Source organism: Sturnus vulgaris, chromosome 4 (assembly GCF_052056855.1).
Source record: "Sturnus vulgaris isolate bStuVul1 chromosome 4, bStuVul1.hap1, whole genome shotgun sequence".
Classification (NCBI taxonomy): domain Eukaryota; kingdom Metazoa; phylum Chordata; class Aves; order Passeriformes; family Sturnidae; genus Sturnus; species Sturnus vulgaris.
In genome coordinates this window covers 28,516,166-28,536,393 of record NC_142246.1, presented here as the reverse complement: position 1 = coordinate 28,536,393, position 20,228 = coordinate 28,516,166, and the positions used below count along the sequence as shown (strand labels likewise).

Genomic DNA, 20,228 nt, shown 5'->3' with positions numbered 1-20,228 from the left:
GCAACAAGACAGGTCTGAGGTCAAGGCAGGAAGTCAAATCAGCCAAGGTGAGGAGAAGCAGGAATTAGCAATGTGGAAAGTTAGGCACCCACATGCCTAGAATGCACCAAGTGAAAAAGAAAAGCCATGGCATGAGATTAAATGCAGCTGCCAAAGCAATGAAAAAAGGGAGTGTGGGTGGAGGCTCATGCAGCTCTTTCACATACCTTACCTGCTGCTACAGCTGCCTTATGTGAGGCTGGGACACATCAGAGATGACCTCCAGCACAGACACTCAGTCCCATGTGGGGAAGAGCAGAGGTGGCATTGTCTGTCAGTGTGCTCAGGTGGCTTCTCAGGAGCTTCTGGGTGCACTGCTCTTCCCATGCACTTTTCCTTGGCTGTGGAGTGTGATTCACTTGTGAATACTTGTCTAAATACTTATATTACTCCAATGTGGTGTCTTTGAGCTTGCATTTCAAATTTCAATTCCATATTTTTTAATTTTTTCTTTTCATATTCCACATGTTCATCTGTTCTTTGTTACTGTTATTGTCCGTAATTGACTGTTTCTACATGAAATTGGTATCAATATGTACAAATGTTTCTGTAAAATAAAATTGATCTCCAGGAAATAGAAGAGTTCTGTTTACTCAACGCTCCCAAATTTACATCTTTAAAGATCATCTTCTCCTAAAAGTAATAATGTATGGAAATCCTTTTCTATCGTATTTTGAACACTTGGAGTTTATATTTAAAAGGTCTCTGCAGTGACATCTTGCAACCATAAACAGAAGTTGATAAAACGTGTTTTCTATATTTTAAGTGGATGCTAAAAGTATTATAAAATCATTGAAATCCACAGTGCAGGGCTCTATGGAAATATACAGCAACTACATCAAAACTTCCTGCAGTGCTGTCATGGGAGTTCCATAAAAATGTTAACAACCTCACGAATATTTTCTCTAGACAACTTTTTAAGTGAAATATTCCAGCTATGTGTGATAGCAAATGATTATCCATATACTACAGGAGTAATTTTTCCTTTTTAGGCGTGATTCAGCAGGTAACTGTCCGTTTTCAGTCTTCTAGCATCTTCAAGGAATTTCTCCTTGATAATGAAAACAGTATCACAGATTTACAGTATAGTTTATTATTTAATGGCACAGAAGTATTTTCTTTATTTTCTATGTGAGTTTCTAAAATAGAATCTTCAGACATATTTTGGGGGGGCTACAGAATATATTCAGGCTACTGGTTGCTTTTTCTTAGAAACAGCAAGTTTTATTTTACTCTCATCTAACAAGCCAATTTTGAAGTGATGATGTTATAGTTCAGCAAATGTACATTTTGAGATGTGAGCCAGGTTCATGACACATAAATTATATAACTTAAGATGGGATACAATGCCCACGTTACAATAGAGCTATGTCTATTTTCTGAGTTGTAAAACAGTCTTCTGTCAGTTTAACAGCAATATGATAGGATATTTTTATGATTAGTCACTGTATCATATTTGCTCAGGTTCTAGGTAGAAATTCAAGATCTATCCAGCTGCAGCCCTGCACCTGCATCCTCACCCTGAGATTTCAGACACCATATAACCTTTAAGGCTGTCCTATATTTACTGGTAAATAAAGCATCTACAAGGCTAAAGTCTCTTTGCACTTTCTACTCTCTCTATTAGGTTGCAGAGGTGAAATTGAAGGTAGAATTTTAGGCCATTATTGGAATTTAGTTGCCACTTCTGTTGAAGACATATGAGACAGAAACCCCTCCCTAGCTTATTTATGTCAGTCCTGTTACTGTTACATCTCTCTAATGTTACCAGGTGTAGAGTAAAAACGGTTTATTTTTTTCGCTTGAAAAAGTATGATGGGAATCTGAAAACCCTTGAATAATAAGCCTTGGAAGAAGATGTCATTGTTACACAAATGTTTTACCAATTAAAAGGGTGGAAAGCCATGTAAAAGAAACTGTTCAAAGTGTCCAGATTCCATGAACTACAAGGTCCAGCTTTACACAGCACTAGGAGAAGACAATTATACAATAATTTTGGAGTGTATAACTGTGTAGTTTGTGGCTAGCAAACTACATCTTTGCTGTTTAATGTTTGTCCCCATGGATATACATGGAATTCAAATTATGACTGATTATTAATTTATAGCTATGCATCTATTTTCTCTCTTCTCCCCTGTGAAGATATTCCAGCTCTAGAAAAAGATAAATTAATTTTGAATTTGCTTAATATCTTTCCTGATGTGTTGCATGTTAAGATAGCAGTAACAGAGGTAATTTTTAGGGTATTTAATCAAACAAGAAACAGACAAGGAAGTATGTACTTTAGGACAATGAGATGCCTACAAACTGGATCTCAGACTTAGATTTGCAAAACTCAGTTCCAACACATCCTGTTTCTAGTACTCCTGTCCGTAAATGCCTTTAGTAGAAAGATTTAAACTCCAGGTTATTCTGTGGGACTTGTCCTTCAGTGGTGCCATAGGCAGAAGGTGTTCCTTTGGTGTGAGCAGACAGTCTCAGGGATGTGCTTGCTACATCAGCCAAGTGCCAGACCTGGGGTCATCGAGGCCCCAGGTACTTGCAACACCATTGCAAAGATTATTCTGACACCCCTTCAACTTTTACCAGCTGCTCCTACGTGAGGTTCTTCTAGTGTTTCAATTTTGCATATTTACTCTGTCCTTACACACACTCTCAATGATCTGCTTAGTGTTCACAATTTGGTTTTTTTTTTTTCCTGTGATACCACGCCTACGTGGTTTAAATGAAAAAAACATTTCATAAGCAAATAATTGTCAGATGCCAGAATCAGTAAAATCTTCAAAGTTTGGAAGATTTTATGGGGTTGTCAGCCTTTACGGTACTCTTTGGAGAACAACCTGCAAGGACTACTGCCCCACCTATAGGAATCCTGGAAGAAACAAGGGACTACTACAAATTAGAATGTTGTGCAACACATACTAGGATGCACAAATCTTTTCTATCCTTTCACTGGGAAAAAATCTACAGTCAGCAGCAGCACACATAACAAACTTTTAATAAGATTATCCTTATTATTGATACAGAAATGGGTCATCAGGTATTGTTGTTTTCCCCTGTAGATGAATAATTGGCCCAAAGCCTTCTGATATTATGGGCTCAGAATATTTAGCAAAGGAATTTGCTAGTGAGAAAACACTGAAGGGCTCAGATTTATCATGTTTCTTCCTGTAACAGTGGTAGACATAGAAGATATATGGCAAGTGGCCTATTTCAGAAGCTGCTGGAACCTCAGAAATCTGATGAAATGACCAGAAATATCATTTGAGGTTTGCATGGAGAAGTTCGATAATTAAAAGCTTTTGGAAGTGATTACTTCTGTAACAGAAATGTCTGAACCTGGAAGAGTTTTATAAATGACTCAGATCTTGAACAGTTATGGAATATAGTAAAAGGCATATTATGGGAGATGCTAGACTTAGTCATTACAGCGTTTCATAGAAAATGATGCAGCCTAATTACATTAGTTCCGGAACCTTATCAGCATATCTGATTTCTTATTGATTTCTGGAAGCTAAATGCAATATCTGGTTCAGATGTACATCCAATACCTTAGATTAATGGAATGCTACTAGGCTTAAGTAATGGCCAATATGTAACTACACTAGACTTAACAAGTGATATTTGCAGATGCTTTTACCTTCCCAGATTCTAGAAGACAATTCATTTTCTATGCTCCATGAGGAGTGTTAATTTTAAAAGTCCATTTTATTTACAGTAAACTCCAGCAGCATTTTCAAGACTGATAGAGAAAAATAATTTATTTTAACCAGTGATGCACAGTTTGATGCAGTGATCTGTATCACTCACTTATCTAGATAAAGGTACAACACCTGCAGAAGGTGCAAATGGCCGAACCTTTTAGGATGCTCATGTTGCCCTGATAACATGGCTAAATGACAAAATGGGTGCACTGGGATAAAATACAAGGGAAATATATTTTCAAAAGGGGAAGAATAAGACTGTACTGTGTTTCGCTGGAAATGAGTACGTTTCTCTTATATCAGCCCCTACGGCACCATGTTTTGGATTAACGTGATTAAAACTTTCTTAATTGTTTGGTTTATTGCTAAACAATGTTTGCACAGAATAAGAGCTTTCTCTCCCACCCTGCCACCTCTAGCAAGTAGACTAGATGTTGGCAAGGAGCTTGAAGGAGACAGAAGCAAGACACACCCAGACTGACCAAAGGAACGTATAAACCATATGCAGTGGATATTTTGGGGGAGGTAGCCACTGCATGGAAGCTGGCTGGACATCAGTGATCTTGTAAGAGGCAGTGAGTGAATGCCTTTGTATCACCTTTTTTGAGTATTTTTTCTTCCCTCTCTTGCAGGAGGGAGAGTGAGCAAGTGACTGTGTGGTGCAGTCACTGGTCAAGGTCAACCTGTCACAGACTGATGAAGAAAGGGCTTCCACAGGGCACCCCATTCTTACCAGTAAGCAAAAAATTTTTTCTTTTGTCTTTATCTGAATATTGGCCAGTTACAGATGTTTTTTGTCTTGGAAGGTTTGTTCTAGAACAATGCATTCCGTAAGGTATAGTCAGCAATGTTGTGTAAGTGCAGTAGGTGAGAGAACATGAATCTTTTGTAATACCTTCTTTTGTATGTGAAGACTTTTATTGGACCCTGAGAGCTAAAGGTGTTCAGATCCATTCCTTGATCTTCTTTCTCTTCCATGGGAAACCATTACATGGTGATAGACATTGGCTATCTGCTCACACAGAGGACAATTAAGACCTTAAATACCACCTGTCCGAAGTCTGTTAAGTGACTGAAATTAAGATACTAGAAGATTGTGCATAACAAAAACCCTTTACTATCTGTATGATACCTATAGGTATGACCCTAGAAGAGAGATGTTGATTAAATGCCACATTATCAAAACCACAAAGCCAAAGCCCTCTTAACATTCTGTGGCTGCAGCTAAGTTCCCAGATGTGCATATTACTTCTATGCAGCAGTCATATTAGAAAATGCAAATCAGAGCGAGTTACAATGTGTGACACAGAACAGCAGCATGTGGCTTTCACCACGTCAGGACCAGATGTAGTTTACGTGTGTGAATACACAGTAAAATGGAAAATCAGTTTATGCATCCTTTCAAACAAAACAACATTTGTATAACTGCATTAGTGCAGGGCCAAGCCACAGCTAGCATTGCTTTCATAAGCCCAAAAAATGTTGCTGCATTTGATTCTAACACCTCTGAGATGACACAGATTCTTGCACATGTCTCTGACAGACTTTGCAATGGATATTGAATCTCCATCAAACCTTTGAACTCAGTCAATTTGTTCAGGGTTGAATTGGCTCTACACTGCACCTAAGAAGTCCCTTTTAAATTTTTTTTTTCTATTTGTGGTTTCATTAACAGAGACTGCTGCTCTTTATAGATGCATGGATTTTTTAAAAAAAGGTTTTTTAGAACAACTCAGAACTGAACAGGTGACAAAATATGCATATTGGGTTCCACTATGGGCAATCTCTTGGAACCACACATAAATAACACTAAGTTGGAGTATATGATGGAAAGAATCTGTACACAGCAGAATAGAAAATAGGATAGAGGGAATCAGCTTTAAAAATAGACCTCAGCTACTCTGTTACATTCCCTGCCTTAGCTGAAAGAGGTTCTATTTAACATAGATTAGCAACACACACTAATGGTAACCACAGAACAGGCACTGCAATCCATTTCCTTGTCACTTGTGCAGGAGCTTGTTTATGGGACTACAGCCCCATGCAGGTAACATAACAAATACCTTTATTTTCTTAATTTATGTGTATAAAATCTGGGGCAGATCCTGTTCCCGACCAATGCTGTTGCTACCAAACCAATGTTTAGACATTAAAGAATGTCTTACATAAAGAATGGTTTTCATGTGGCCATGAGAGGTTAAATGAGCTCCAAGCAGCTTGACACCATCTAGCTCCTGAATGAGAAAAAAGCAGAGAAAAGGAATGGAGCTCTCCCTACTGGAGAGACAATAGAGAGACAATGAATGACCCAACTACAGGTTCTATCTCAAACTTATAGAAAGAAAACAGTTAATGGCTGCTATTACTCTGTTCACAAGTTACTTAGTGAAAAAATAGATGTATTTCTTCCTACCTCCTTGAAAAGTAACTTCAACTTTTGCATTAATTCTGATATGGACGAGACCAAGTCATTATTGCAATATTACCATTAAGGATTCATAATATTTCTGTAAGGATAAAAAAATTCTTTTGAGTTGGGAGTTCCAGTGAGATGCCCCTTTTTTTTCCCCTGTCCAGACTTTCCCCACTCTTTTTTTTTTTTTGTGAATTCTATTCACTCCACAGTGACTATGAAATACACCCATTTGATCATTACCCATGTGTCCTTGAACACAGTTAGTGCTTTTTTTGGTAAAAAATACACGTCTGTTCTAAGTCCCAAAGTTAATAGAAATGAAGACATTTTGAAAAGTCTTTGGTCAGAAGCTTAATGGTTGCACATATGGTAGCCTTAATAGCTTGTGTTCAACGTGACTGTGAGAAGTAAATAAACTCCAAGCAATTTCACATAATTTAATTCCTGAAAGAAACTTTGACCTTGATATTCCTTGTTATGTATATAAATAAAAATAAATTAAGATGTTTTGTGCTGAGCTGACAAGGGGCTCTAGAATAGCAATGAAGCTCTACATTGAATCAAGGTGTTCCATAAACCTTTAATTTCCTTGAAAAAACAGTAATTTATTTCATGGTAATCTCCTTTTTGCTGAACAAGTGGTTGCATTTTCTCAGTGGGAAAGTAAACCAGCTGGAGATTTAATGTAAGGAGTAACTCAGCACTGCAAAATACTGTGTATATAAAAAGATTTGCAGTTTTATTCAGAGGTCAAAAGACACGTTGCTTCCTAATGATATTGGAGAAATAGCTTGGAATGATGCCCCTTCCTTAATTCTGAGCAGTAAAGAACAGACAAATTAAAATGTCAGCATACTGAATTGCAAACTGTTTTATGATAAGACACTTGAGCCAGCAATCAACTTTCCAAATACCACACGTGATAATAGATTTACAGTTCTTGATGGGAAGACTAGTGCTAATTTCAGCATATCAGTGAGGCAGTACTGGAATTCAGTTCTCACTTTTCTATCAGACTGGTATTTAAAAACAAAAAAAATCCTAAATTAGAATAGATAAGGCACCCTAATTCAGACAGCAAAAGCTATTTCCGCTAGAAAGAATTGGGTTTACCTGTTACAGGCACTGATATCTGTAGTGTTACTTAGTAAAATGCTGTAAATGACTTCATAACAGCTTAAACAACTGACAGGAAAATATTCTATTTGAGACGGAAGGAAATAGATAACTATGAATTTAAAAACAATAACTTCTTCCGTGACATAGGATGATGAAACAATGGTATTTTACTAATCCTGCTGTGAGTTTATATATTCTGAAGATATGTATGCTGAGCAGACTCCTTTGTTTAGCTCTGAGTTCAACAAGCTTTTTATTTAACAGGAGTTTATTTGGAATGCAAGTATATTTGGAGTATAAAATCCAAGAGTGGTAGCTCAGTCAATATTTTCATTGGCTAAAAAATTAGCAGCTGATTCATAGCTTTATCTTCTACTTCTCAGGATAAACTTGTTCTCTGAGGATGCCTGAATATGCAGATAGTGGGATAAAAATACTGTTGTTGGCTGACAAATTTTTGTTATTTCCATGCTTTCTTAAGTTCTATATTGTACTAAACTCAAGCAGTTGAAGTTCCCATACGCTTTAACCACTACAACCACTCATCTTAAGAATGGCTTTATCAATTCAAACGCAAATAATGAAAGAATGCAGTGCATTTTTCATCTGCAAATTTGGTTGTTCCTTTAGAACTTCTCTGTCTCAGTTCCCTCAGCAGATTATAGGCATCTAAGTACCCATAATCCTCCATCAAAAATTTCTAGTCTTACCAGTATCTATCTTCAAACTCTATTTACTTTAAAAAGCTAACGTTTTCCTGTCACACTGGATTATTTCGGGCTCATGGACTTCAGCATTAATGCTTCCACACTTCTGCACAAAAAGAAGCTACAGTATGAAAGCCAGCTTTTAGGAACTCCTACTTCATCACATTTCATTCAATATACTTTCAAGTGTTTTCCCTAATGTTTCAAATGGAAAAGTCTCCACTTCAATCTCACAGCTTCCAGTACTAATGAGTTTTCATGCAGCCACATCAGTACACAGAGGTAATCTGATGCATTCCTCTGTATCAGGATTCAGAGATCAAATTTGTGGATGGAAGAGGAGCAGCTACGGAAACAGCTACAACACAAGGTGAAAACACAAAAATAAGAAATGGAAAAACATTTAATCTCTGATACTCCAACCATAGCCTGCCAATTCTTCTTTCCTTAGGATAAGGGGCAGCTTTCTAGTAGATTCACCATCCTATTATCAAAACACCATTCATTCCATCTCAGTCCCTCAATTGTCTTGAACTGTCTAGACTAAAAGTGTCTGTCCATCAGAAGCATCATGTGCTTACATTATTTAGGATTAACTAATGCCAGGAGAAATGTTTGGCATTCATTTAAAGAAAAATATCTCTTCTACAACCTGGAATTCTGGTAGGAATATTCTAATCTCTGAATTTCCACACATAATTTCTGTTATTTTTCTTTTATTTTTGCAAATGGTATTAGACATGTTTTTCCACAGGATAGAATTTCCGAAGGATAGATTCACAAATCACTTGTTTATTAGCAAATCTCTTTAACAGAAGTGTTCCTTTCCAAGACAGAGGGATATTTGGGTATGAAGAGCTTGGAAGAGGGTCTGGCTGTTTGCTGTCTGCTTTTATTACAGATGTGTATATCAAGAGCCAACCTAACATTATACAAACCCAGACCAGAAATAAGACATGTATTTTAAGAATAAGAATAAATACTCTCTGAATTTTTTTTCTATAGAGTATGTGTACCCTCAACTCCATGCAGAATTTAAGTCAAAATAATTTTCTATTTTCCTAAACAGTGTTAACTGATCCAGACAATGGGTTGGAGATAACAACTCCCCAGTATTCTCTGGTATTCACTAACATAGAATGAATGTTCTTAGTCACCCCCTGTAGCCATAAAATCTACAGGTGAATGTAGAAAATTACGTTTCTTGAGAAAGTACATTCATTTCTCCTATTTGATATGGAACTGATTTTCATAAAAGCATGGTGCTCCTCACCTGAGACTTTCAGTTCAGTACTTTTGATGTACTTTGGAAGACCATGACCAAGACAGAAAGAGTTGGAGGGTCACCCGTTTTCTGTTGTTACTCTACACTTGCAGGCTTTTTGTTATCACATGACACCAGCTGGGAGGCAGCTCATATTTTCTCTTTCCTACCACATGTGAATTTTTCTGTTGGGAAATTAGTCAATTTGCTGGTAGAGTAAAAGAGAATAGCATGCTCCTAGCATTAGTAAAGGGAACATAAATAATTTCTGCTGATGACGATGTTTGAATCCACTCTACCACAATTAGGAATTAATAAAATTCCTTAGGTATTACTCTCTGGAAACTGCTAGCAATTGCTGACTTTAACAGCAATCCCAGCACCTGCAATTAGGTCAGCTATTCGCAGTGTGCCCCCAGGGAACTTGGCCAGTCAGGTGTTCCTGTGCCTATCTATCACTGCTACCTACTCCAAAAAAACCCACAAGTATATCTGTGCTCTATGCTGCTCTATCATTTTTTCTCTACCTCAGTCATTTATTCTGCTTTTTATCAAGATACTTTTCTGCCTAGCTAGATGCTAATGCAGGCTTTGGCCTCAGCTGATCACTATTTGAGTGGAAGAACCATGATGTCAAAGGAAGAAAGCATTTTAGTCATGTTTATACATGGTAAACTGCAAACATGTTGCATTATTAGAGGTGTGAATGTCACCCCAAATCTGCAGAGTACCCACTTGATTTCCTCAATAAATATGTTCCTATAGAATAAATTTGTAAAAATATGATGTTCCTGAGGAAATATTCATCTGTGGTAAACACAATTGCTAAAGTGTATTTTCTATTAATTAGTATTTTTTTCATTGGATGTTTCTTTTCTATGGAAATATAATGTAAGTTTCTTCCCTAGGGAAAATGTTGGCTCAGTTTAACGGGTGACTACCATCCTCTGACATTTAAATGAAGTGACATTGTCTTCTAGGATTGTGTTTCAAATCTATGCTGAGCAAGACAGACATCATATTAGGACCTTCTTATTCTCTGCATTTTCAAAGGTTTCGGTCTTGAGTCTTTATCAGACTTCTAATCTCTTCTTATGAATCCATTAGATGCATGCCTTGGATTTTAAATGTTTGTGGTGGGATGATTTCTGCTTAAGAAACATAAATCTTTTAAAGGATAAAATGAAGCATTTCTTCAGTACTAATCACTCTATGCCTTACTTCATAATATTTTATCTGCATTTTTTGTTACTTACTTTTTTATATTTTCTCTACCTTTTTCTGTCTTTAATGTAAAATAATCTCATTTATCAGTTTACTTTCTTCAGATTTTTGTTTTTTATTATGAGTTATACACTTTTCAACAGTGTCATGATGGAATTGAGATGCAAAGTTAGGAGTCAGAGACTAATTCTATTAAAAATCAGCAATCTTCGAATCTGGTATTTTATTTCAGAGTCTTCTCTATTTTGAGCCAAATAATTTTTTATTTTTGTTTTTGAATATGGCCTTATTCAGGCATTCCTGAAAAGCAAGAAGAATAGTGATTAGGCTCTCATTATTAAACCATGGTAGATTTGACAGAACACTGAAAAGAACAAATACAAATAATCAAATAACAGATGTAAAATTACCTTTTGGGCCTTCAAGAGATATATTCACATTCTTTTTAATTTTCTAAAGTTGTGTCTTCTTTTTGGGAAAGCACCTTGGAAAGATGCAGCTGGAAGCATTAAAAATGCTGGAAGCATTAAAGTTGTGGATGGACAATGGTTAAACTAGTTGCCTCCTTTACTCATCACCTTCTAACTACAATAAGAAGTGCTTTGGGTAAGAGAGATGCACCATTAAGCAAGATAAAAGATGTGAAAAGAAATACCTATTAAATTTCTGAGTAGGTTTTCTACAGACTGTAACTGAGGGTCATCTTACTTGCTCACAGACTAACACACGATCAATATTAATTATTAAAAAAAAGGTTAATGTCATTCTTGTGGTAAGATCAGTACAGAGTAATGAACTGAAGCAACATAAATGCATTTTTCAGTGTAGTGAACTCATACATGACATCAGAATTTTAAAAAATAGATTTAAAAAATCTCTGTCATCAGAAAGCTAGAGATTAAGCTTCACTTTGTTTTGTCTCTCTGCAAAGTTAGGTACAGCATATTATGTAGTTATCCCAGAGAATAAATAATAATGGCACTCTGACTGATGTTTTTTCAATTAGATTATGTCCAGAAAGGAGAAGTCCAGTTCATTTCTTAGTGCTAATTCCTCATAAAGTAACAAGAATCTCTGTGTTTTACAACATGGCATTATCAGTTTAATCAACACGATCTGCCAGAACATGCTATTGTAAAAAGCATTCTAAAATAAAATAAAATGAAACATCCTTCACTATGCATTGTTAAACTCTATAATCTGATCATTTTCATCAGTTGTTATGCACTGCATAGCAATGATAATCCACTTTGTTAGGTAACAGCCTGGATTCGGTGGGAGGTGGAAAAAAGAAAGACTTTAATTTCTCAAATTATTTTACTTCATTTAATATTAAACGAGTGCTGATTAAACAGTTAACAAATGTAAGACAATTGAAAATTTATCACATTTGAGCTTGATTCATCCCATTGAGAAGAGTTTCCTTATCATAGGATTTTAAGAGACTGTTTTTGTCACACACAAGTGTTGAGAATGTGGTGGAGATATATCAGTGCTGATATTGATGTGGACTACAAAGTTGTGGAATGAATGGAGTTGCCTTTGTGTATAGACTATGCCCACTCAGCACAGCTGTGATCTGTCTGGGGAGCATTCAATAGTGATTCAAGAGGTCTGGGCTGTTCACACATCCTACAAAAAGTACACAATGCAGCCGCCAGAAATATCACCTTGGACTTAGTGTGCTTTAAGTCAGACTCTAAATTGTTCAGAACATTCAGCCACACCATTCTCAATCAGATTTTTATGTCAGTACTTTTATAGATTACTTCCATATTGCACTTGCAGCAAAACTGTCACAGTGCTGGAGATCTGAAATCTTTAGGTGGGATAAAACATGTAAATTACTGAATATGAGTGCCAATAAATGGCTTATAATCTGACTAAATTAGAATACTTATGAAATAAGATTCTACTAAATCACAGTGTAATTATACAAATTTTACTTTTATGGAAATCATTATTTAAAAGCATGTGTCATACAATTTTAGAAATGATCTTGTGTTTATCTACCACTCCAGAAAACAACTACTTGCTTGGTTTACAGAATGTCTTGAAAGCATTTGAATAATCAAAGGGAAGAATTATATTGAAATATTTTCAAAGATGGCACCATCTCCTCATCGTTAGTGATTGCTATTCGTTTGCTTTCTTAAAGTGTTAATTCCAATTTAATTTTTCAGATGGATATAACTGGATCTTTTATTTTCTTAATTTAATGAAAACAACAAAAATTTGTGACCAATATTACTTAGTAGAAAGCATTTTGTATGCAGCTTTCACTTTTCTTTCAGGATAGCTCTTTTATTTTTCCATAGTGTTAAAGAGAAAGTTCCAAGAAGACTGTAGTTTTAGTTCTTGCATAATCTGTCTTGACTGGTGAAATTGTGGATCCTTGTACCTATCTATTTTTTCAGACTAAGGGATGTTGACCTTTGAAGCCATAAATGCAATAGTGCAGGACTGACTATTCTTCTGGATCATGGATTCATAAGACAGTGTCCATCTTGTATCCTTCCTTTGACAGAGCCTCTCCACTTGATTCTGTCAGCCCAGAGACTAATTCAGCACTGGAATTTTATTCTGTACATATTACAGAGGGATATATAGCTCCTTTAGGATCTAATCCTGCAAGATATTCCACTCACATTTAAATCTTTGGAGAACATTGATGGTTAATATGTGGAAAGTTTGGACTCCTCAGCTGCTCAAGTCTGTATTGATAATAGAGTTGGTCAGAAATTGGAATACTTCCATTGAAGCATCATGATCTTGGAAAACTACAACTTTTGACATCAAAATGGGCAATAGTTTTCTATAGCTCTAATATCTTCCATCCAAAATATTATCATTATCCTTTTCAGAAAGAATGTACATTTAACAGGGACAGCAGTTAAAGGTGCATTATTCCTTTTTACACAAAAAATGTTCACTTTGTTATGCCTGTAATTACTCTTACCTATTTATTGTTGAGGTGTTGATAATATTGATTAAGACAGTGTTCATAGACTCTTTTTCTCTCCACAGATTTTGCCTCTTGGCACAAGAGAGGAAAAAAAAGGTCTGTTTTCTGTTACATGTATTCTTTTGGTATCTTGTTTCTAGAGAAATATATCCTACCAGTACATTTCTCACTACGCAAAATTTTTGTCCAAATAGGCACTGGAAAACAAAGACTATGAATGCAGTCTGGGTGTTCTGAGGTGTGGTGCCTGCTGTAGTTCTTCATTGAACAAGATTGAAATTATACCAATTTACAGGATGACTAATATGTATCAAACTAATAGATGTGAACATATTTTACTTTACACCATGAAGCAGGTATAAAGACTATAAATAGTAAGATAAATCTATTACATATTGCAAAACATTACAGTTATTGAACAAGTTCCTGCTGAAGGTCCATCTGGAATACCATATCTAAAGCTGGTCACCTATATTCAAGAAAGATTAATTTGTACTAGAGCAGCTGCTGAGGACTATTGAAATGCTGAAGGGAGAACTAAGCTTGTTTAGTCTAGCAAAATATGGAGCTTGAAAAGTCATTGCATTGTTCTCAGAAAGTACATACAAAATACAAATACAGGGAGAGAAAATTTACATTTAAAACATAATAAATTTGAAAGAACAAATTCTAGCCATGTGACTGATAAAATTGCAAAATTCTCTATGCAGGAGGCCTCAGCTTATTCATAAACAAACTCAGAACAGTAGTAGCTGGCATTCAGGTGTGCTGAATAGACTATTGCACATTTTTCAATTTTACCTCACAAATGGTACATCACTCAAATTTGGTTAGTGTAAAATCAAAATCTTGTACTTCAGATGTAACATCTTTTGTTTCTTCGTGTGTGTCAGAAAGGGAACCATTAAACAGAACCAGAACACTGTTAGTATCTTGATGTGGATTTCATAAATTAATTTTAGTTTAGGGATGTAAGAACATTTTCTATACAATATTTTGGGACTTTGTCACTAACATAATCCTCTTATGGGACCTTCTATGAAGTATACAACAAAAATAAATTCAGGTTGCTGTTTCTCTCTTCTGGGACTCATGGAAGAGGGGATGTGGAAGGGATTGGAACTAGGACTGGCCACTCAGTCCCTAGTGCAACACATGCCATTTGGTAAAAGTTGCTCTTGTCCCTGGGCTGCTGCAGTTTGGACCAGAGCAGGGAGCAAGGGTGCCACGACAGAGGTTGTGACAACTCCACTTTCTGGCTATGCCCAGTGTATTCAGCTGAGAAGATGTAACCATTGTGCTCCTACTTACCCCAGCCAATGCAGCTGACTAAGTGCCGAGTCAAAACTGAAACATACTGCAGTAGTTCCCTCTTTCCTAAAGTAGAAAAGCTGTAACAATTATGAATATCATTGATGGAAAATTTTATTCACTCACCCTTAAGCTGTAGAGTTTGTACAGCATTCATTCCAATAATCTTGTCATTCTGCCCCTATAAATAGTATTCATTACACCTCCTTGGGTTCCATACAAGGACTGTCTGAAAAACACATGAACAATATAATTTAATAGCAGAAAAGTAAAAAGTATTAGGGATGATAAATGTATTTTATGACCTTTAAAATGAAGCCAGACAACATTCATATAATTTCTTCTTTTTCATGCTTTGGTGAATGTCTTGAGTTTCAGAAAAAAAAACTCAAACTATTTTGATGGAAACTGATTCTTATTCCATATTCATGGGGATTTGCATTGGTGGTGCTGTGAATGATATATTAGTTTACAGTCACCACACAAGGTGCTAAGATCAACTTTCTCCAGGTCTTGCCATAAAAAATTATATTAGAACAGACAGAAATGATTAATTTAATGACATATTTAAAATTCAGCATAAGTACAGAATGTATTAAAATTAGTAGGTATGTTTGAAACCAAAAGGAATAAAAACTATAAAATGCTATCTGCAGGTGATACTCTAATAACTATTCACCATATTGTATGTAGCAATATTGAATTCTTACTTACAGTGATTTACAATTTCACCGTCAATAGAAACCTTTACAAAAATAATCTCTGCCAAATATTAGAGTGCTTGACTAGGACTGTAAAATAAAGGTCATATTGATGCTTTCGTACATTCCAGTAGTTTTTATATTTTTTTGTCTTCCTGGGGTTTTTTTTTTTGTTTTTTGGGGGTTTTTGTTTGTTTGTTTGTTTGTTTTTGTTTTGTTTGTTTTTGGGGTTTTTTTGGGGTTTTTTTTTTGGTCCTAAAGAATGGACTGCATTGATTTGTTAACAAAATTGGAACTGCAATAGAGAGGAGTAAATAGCATGGACTGGCTCTATTATACCTTGCTTAGGAATAGTCTAGATTTACATCAGAAAAGACAATTTGGTGCAGAAATATTTCCATTCTTAGATGGTAGTGCTAATGTTAACTTATCAATGATAAGTAATGTTAACAACATTATTTGTATAAAAATTATTTCTCGTGTATTTTGACTACTTCTACTTTACTTGCATTATTTCCATTTCAGAGATACTGGCAACCAGAGTTTTAAAATATATTTTATATTTTAGTTTTTCTTTTTCCTATAGCAAGACCACTTCTTTTAGATGCCCTGATTAGCTTAGTTCAAGTATCATATGCCAGACTATATGCATTGGTAAGTAAAAATCTCTCGTGATAGCCTACAAGCTTAATTTAGCACTCAGAAAGTTGTGTTTCTGACCTGCTGAAATTAAAAAAAATACATCTTGGTAATGATATCTTTTTGTAGATGTTAAAATTGTAACTATGTGGTAATTTTTAGCTGTGAATGTTAAAGATAGCAGGTATGTTCCAAGTAACAAACAATTCTAGATTTTCTTTCTTTTTTTTCCAATTCATTTCTCAGGCCCAAGGCAAAGGTGTTAGTCCAACACTGAAAGAAGATTAAGCACCTCTACTATTATTGCTTAGCTGTTATTGTCTGGTTGGATGACAAAAAACAGGAGAGACATGACATGGTGAAGGCTCCTAGCATGGTCAGGGATTTATAATCTGTAATTAATTTCTTTTTCCTTTCTTAACTGGAAGTAACCTTGGGGTCATCATATGAACATAATTTTTACTGCTTGGAAAAGGAGATATCTGAATGACTTGCATAACACACTGAATTACTGCTGACATCCAACTGTAATTTTGGTTGTTGCTAGTTCATTTCCTAAATAAAAGCTGCTCTTCTCTTTTGCATATATTATGGCTGAGTCAATCCAGGTTTTCTTTGACTTGTGCAAGTCTATATTTACAGCAGACAGAAACCCATGTGTTGATCACTTACTTTTATTATCTCATTTTTGTTATGGTGTAAGTATATTACCTTTTCTCTCTGTGGATAAGCACTTCACTCACGAGCTTTCTGAAGCTGTGCTGCAACAGCTTAATTCTGCTTATAACCTAGTTTGAGGCTTTAAAATCTACTTGTAAATTGATTTTCACGCTGTCAGCTGAAGATCTCTCCCTGATGCCTTCTCCGAAGTCATGGCAAGCATACTTTCATTTCATACTAATCACTGCTTGTGATAACAGTTACTATCTCTGTAGAAAGGAAAATGTCACTTACCTTGTTCATGGGATCTGGATACACATCAGTCCCACTTAGTTAATTTAAAGAGCAAAACATTTTATCACCTCTTCAAAATGAAAAGGTATTCAGTTGGAATAAATATCAATATATCCTAAGGTCTGGAATACCACTTCACATGAATACACATTTGAATATTACATTACATGCTAAATATACTAATCATAGGAACAGTGTGAAAAATATGATTTTCATTCTACAATTAATCTTGTATACATGTACACTCTAAGGGAATTAATTACGAATAGAAAGAATATTCTTATTTCTACAGTTACAGAGAAGGGTATGATTTTTCTATGTAAACCCTAACTTTATAATACCTAATGCATGTTATAACTATCAAAATACTATATATGTAGCATTAAAGAAAGGGGATTTCTGCATTAACTCTAGGTAAGCTTTAATTCATTTATCTCCACTGAGGTTTATTCACCCTTCCAAGCAAGGTTAAAGATTCCCCTACACTGTCAGGACTGAGGAGTTGGGTGTCTCTTCCTTGGCTCTACCCTGGAACTTGGATCTCTTTCCTTTTGCTCCATAAAAGTTAAAATGATAAACAATTTCACCTATGCAAAAGGCATCCACTAGCATCTGCATCTTCCTTTCTCAATACACAAACTTCTTGTTGATGTCTGTGAAAATTTTGTGTCAAGGGGTAAAAAGGACTCTTCCATCAGCTATCAGTGCTATACTATAAAACTATTATATATGTACTATTATATATATAATATATATATTGTTATAACTGCAGGTGTGAACGTATCTGTGGATAGAAAGACTTGGTCAGACACTGCTCTTCTGTACTCTGCAAATGCTCTGGAATCACAGCAGTGAAACAAATGGAATTATGTTGATCTCTCCTTTTCTACTGTGTTCAGGATAATGGTGACATTAGTCCTCTTCCTAGATTCTTTGAAAACGCTTGAAAGCCTGTTCATGGTCAGTTTGAACAAATATTTCCTGGCACCTGATAAACAGGCTCATACTTTTTTTTGCAAGAAATAGGCTGAAACTAACATAGTATCTACCTGAGGGTAATAAAGAGGAGTATCACTTTGGGCCAAAACTAAGAAGCTTGAGGGAAATCATTATAAGCCAAGTTAAAAAAAAAAATACTTTTTGATCCCAAATGGAGCAGAGTAGTGGAGAAAGTTATAAGGAAATGCAAGAATGCAATTTATTAAGAACAGCATCAGCTCAAAATAGAAGTTAACAAGATAGTAGGCTATCTTTCCAACTCACAGGATATTAAAAGAGAAATAAATATATGTCATAATCAGGATTTAGACGTCTATTTAAATGTGAGATCATAGCGATTGCCACAGTTTCCTTATTTTGAAGGTGTCAAGGTTGCTTCCCATCAAGTGAGTTGGAATACTGTGAATTTTTTTGAGTTTTGTTTTCCCCTACCATTAGCTGTTCTTTAGATTCATGAATATCTTTGGTGTTGGCACATTATTTTCTTCTCATCTTAACAGCATTTTGCTGTTGTTGATACAAAAATATACATGCTTTGAATATCTATGAATGTATGGTACCTAGCACAATGGCCACTTAACTGGGACACGTAATATAAATTAACTGGGACTAGTAATATAAAAATAGAGGAGTAAATAGACTTATCCACAGACAAAGTAATCCCTGAAATGTAGATCCATCAAACTTCAGAATTTTAACTAAAAAGTCTTCCTTAGCTATAAGTCACATGTCAGTCTTTAAAATGGACAAGTCATTTGTAGGAAGGCGTTTTAGTTTTATTAATTTTTTAAATGTATGGAATTAAACACAGAGCTCAGGTTCAGAGTAGATTTTTTTCCCTGTGGTACAGTAGCTATATGCAGATAGGCACATAGCATAAAATTCTGGTTTTAGTCTGGATTTACTTATTGCAGTTATTCCAAAGCATATAAAAGCCCTCTTATTTTTAATAAATAGTTCCAGTCAATTCCTAATGTTGTTAGTACAGCTCATTAATATCAACTGTCTCCTGCACTCTCTCCACTTTCAAAATTAATTAAGCTACTGGCGCATTAACAGGAAAGAAGAGGCCATAGTTTTTTTTTATACAGAAAACAATAAGAGCATAAATCAAGAGAAGCAATCCTCATGTTTTGGAATTGACCTTATGAAGGGATACTTTGCCAAGTGACAAGAGCATCTGTTCAAATGGAAAAAACAAACATAAGAAGTGAAAGGAATACATCTACTTTTCTCTCAAATATTGTGGAAATATTGCTCGTTGCTTGCAATCACCTGCCACATCAAGAACCCTCTTTGGTGCCCATTATCTCATCCATTGTACCATTAACAGTCAGTTTCCTTTTGCCTTGTAATTTTTCACCCACCATCAAACTTGGAATCTTTATTTGAATATGAAGATACGTAATATTATTATGATAACTGATATGGTGTTTCCCATTTTGTCTGCTAATATTTTTAAAGTTAGCCTTCTGGACCATATAATCTTTTAGAAATATATTTATACATGAACATTACCATTGGCAATTACCTTAAAATAGCTACAGAAGGTTGATACACTAGATGGTTGATACACTAGATGGTTGCAGAAGCTTGGAAGAGGACTGGTTTCTTTCTGCAGCTGATAAAACAATTGGCAGCATGTATCAGGAAGAAATGTTTGTGAAAACTGACATTTCATCAGATTTTTATTCACATATCACTGATTAAAAGGTGACACACCTTGCCCTGTGGGTGATCCACAGCTGCAGGCAGTGTTTTGGCTCTGCAGGATGGGAGCAGGAAACACCAGTGTGGTGCCCAGGGGTCATGCTGAGGAAGCTGCCTTGGGCACACAGCTGGAGAAGGATTTCCCTTGGATGCAAGGGCTCCAAGCTGCTGCAGGAGTTCAGCTCTTTGCTCATCCTGCAAGCTACCAGGCTCTGAACCCCAGCCCTGCTGAGGCAGCGTTTCCCAGGAGGGAAGGAATGGGGGAGCCCTGCAGTCTGAGCACAACCTGAAGGGTGTTGGGACCTGAGTTTTCACCAGCCTTTCCTCCTGAAGCCAAGGACCAGGATTCCATTACCCATCTCCAAGGGTCCCTGTTGACTTTTCAGATTTATTTCCACATGCAACCTGCATCTAGTCTCACCCGTTATCCCTCAAGAAGAACAAAATTTCTGATTTGTAATTAAAACACTTTGAAT

The 20,228-nt window shown here is 35.8% G+C and overlaps 1 long non-coding RNA gene across 1 annotated transcript in view; it reads right to left on the bottom strand.

Moving 5' to 3' along the window:
• Positions 1 to 20,228, bottom strand: part of LOC148223925 (uncharacterized) — a 91,371-nt gene that overhangs the window by 31,093 nt on the left and 40,050 nt on the right. Inside the window, exon 2 of the long non-coding RNA XR_015803551.1 lies at positions 14,876 to 14,978. This is a non-coding gene — a long non-coding RNA (uncharacterized LOC148223925). The remainder of the gene's footprint in view (positions 1 to 14,875; positions 14,979 to 20,228) is intronic.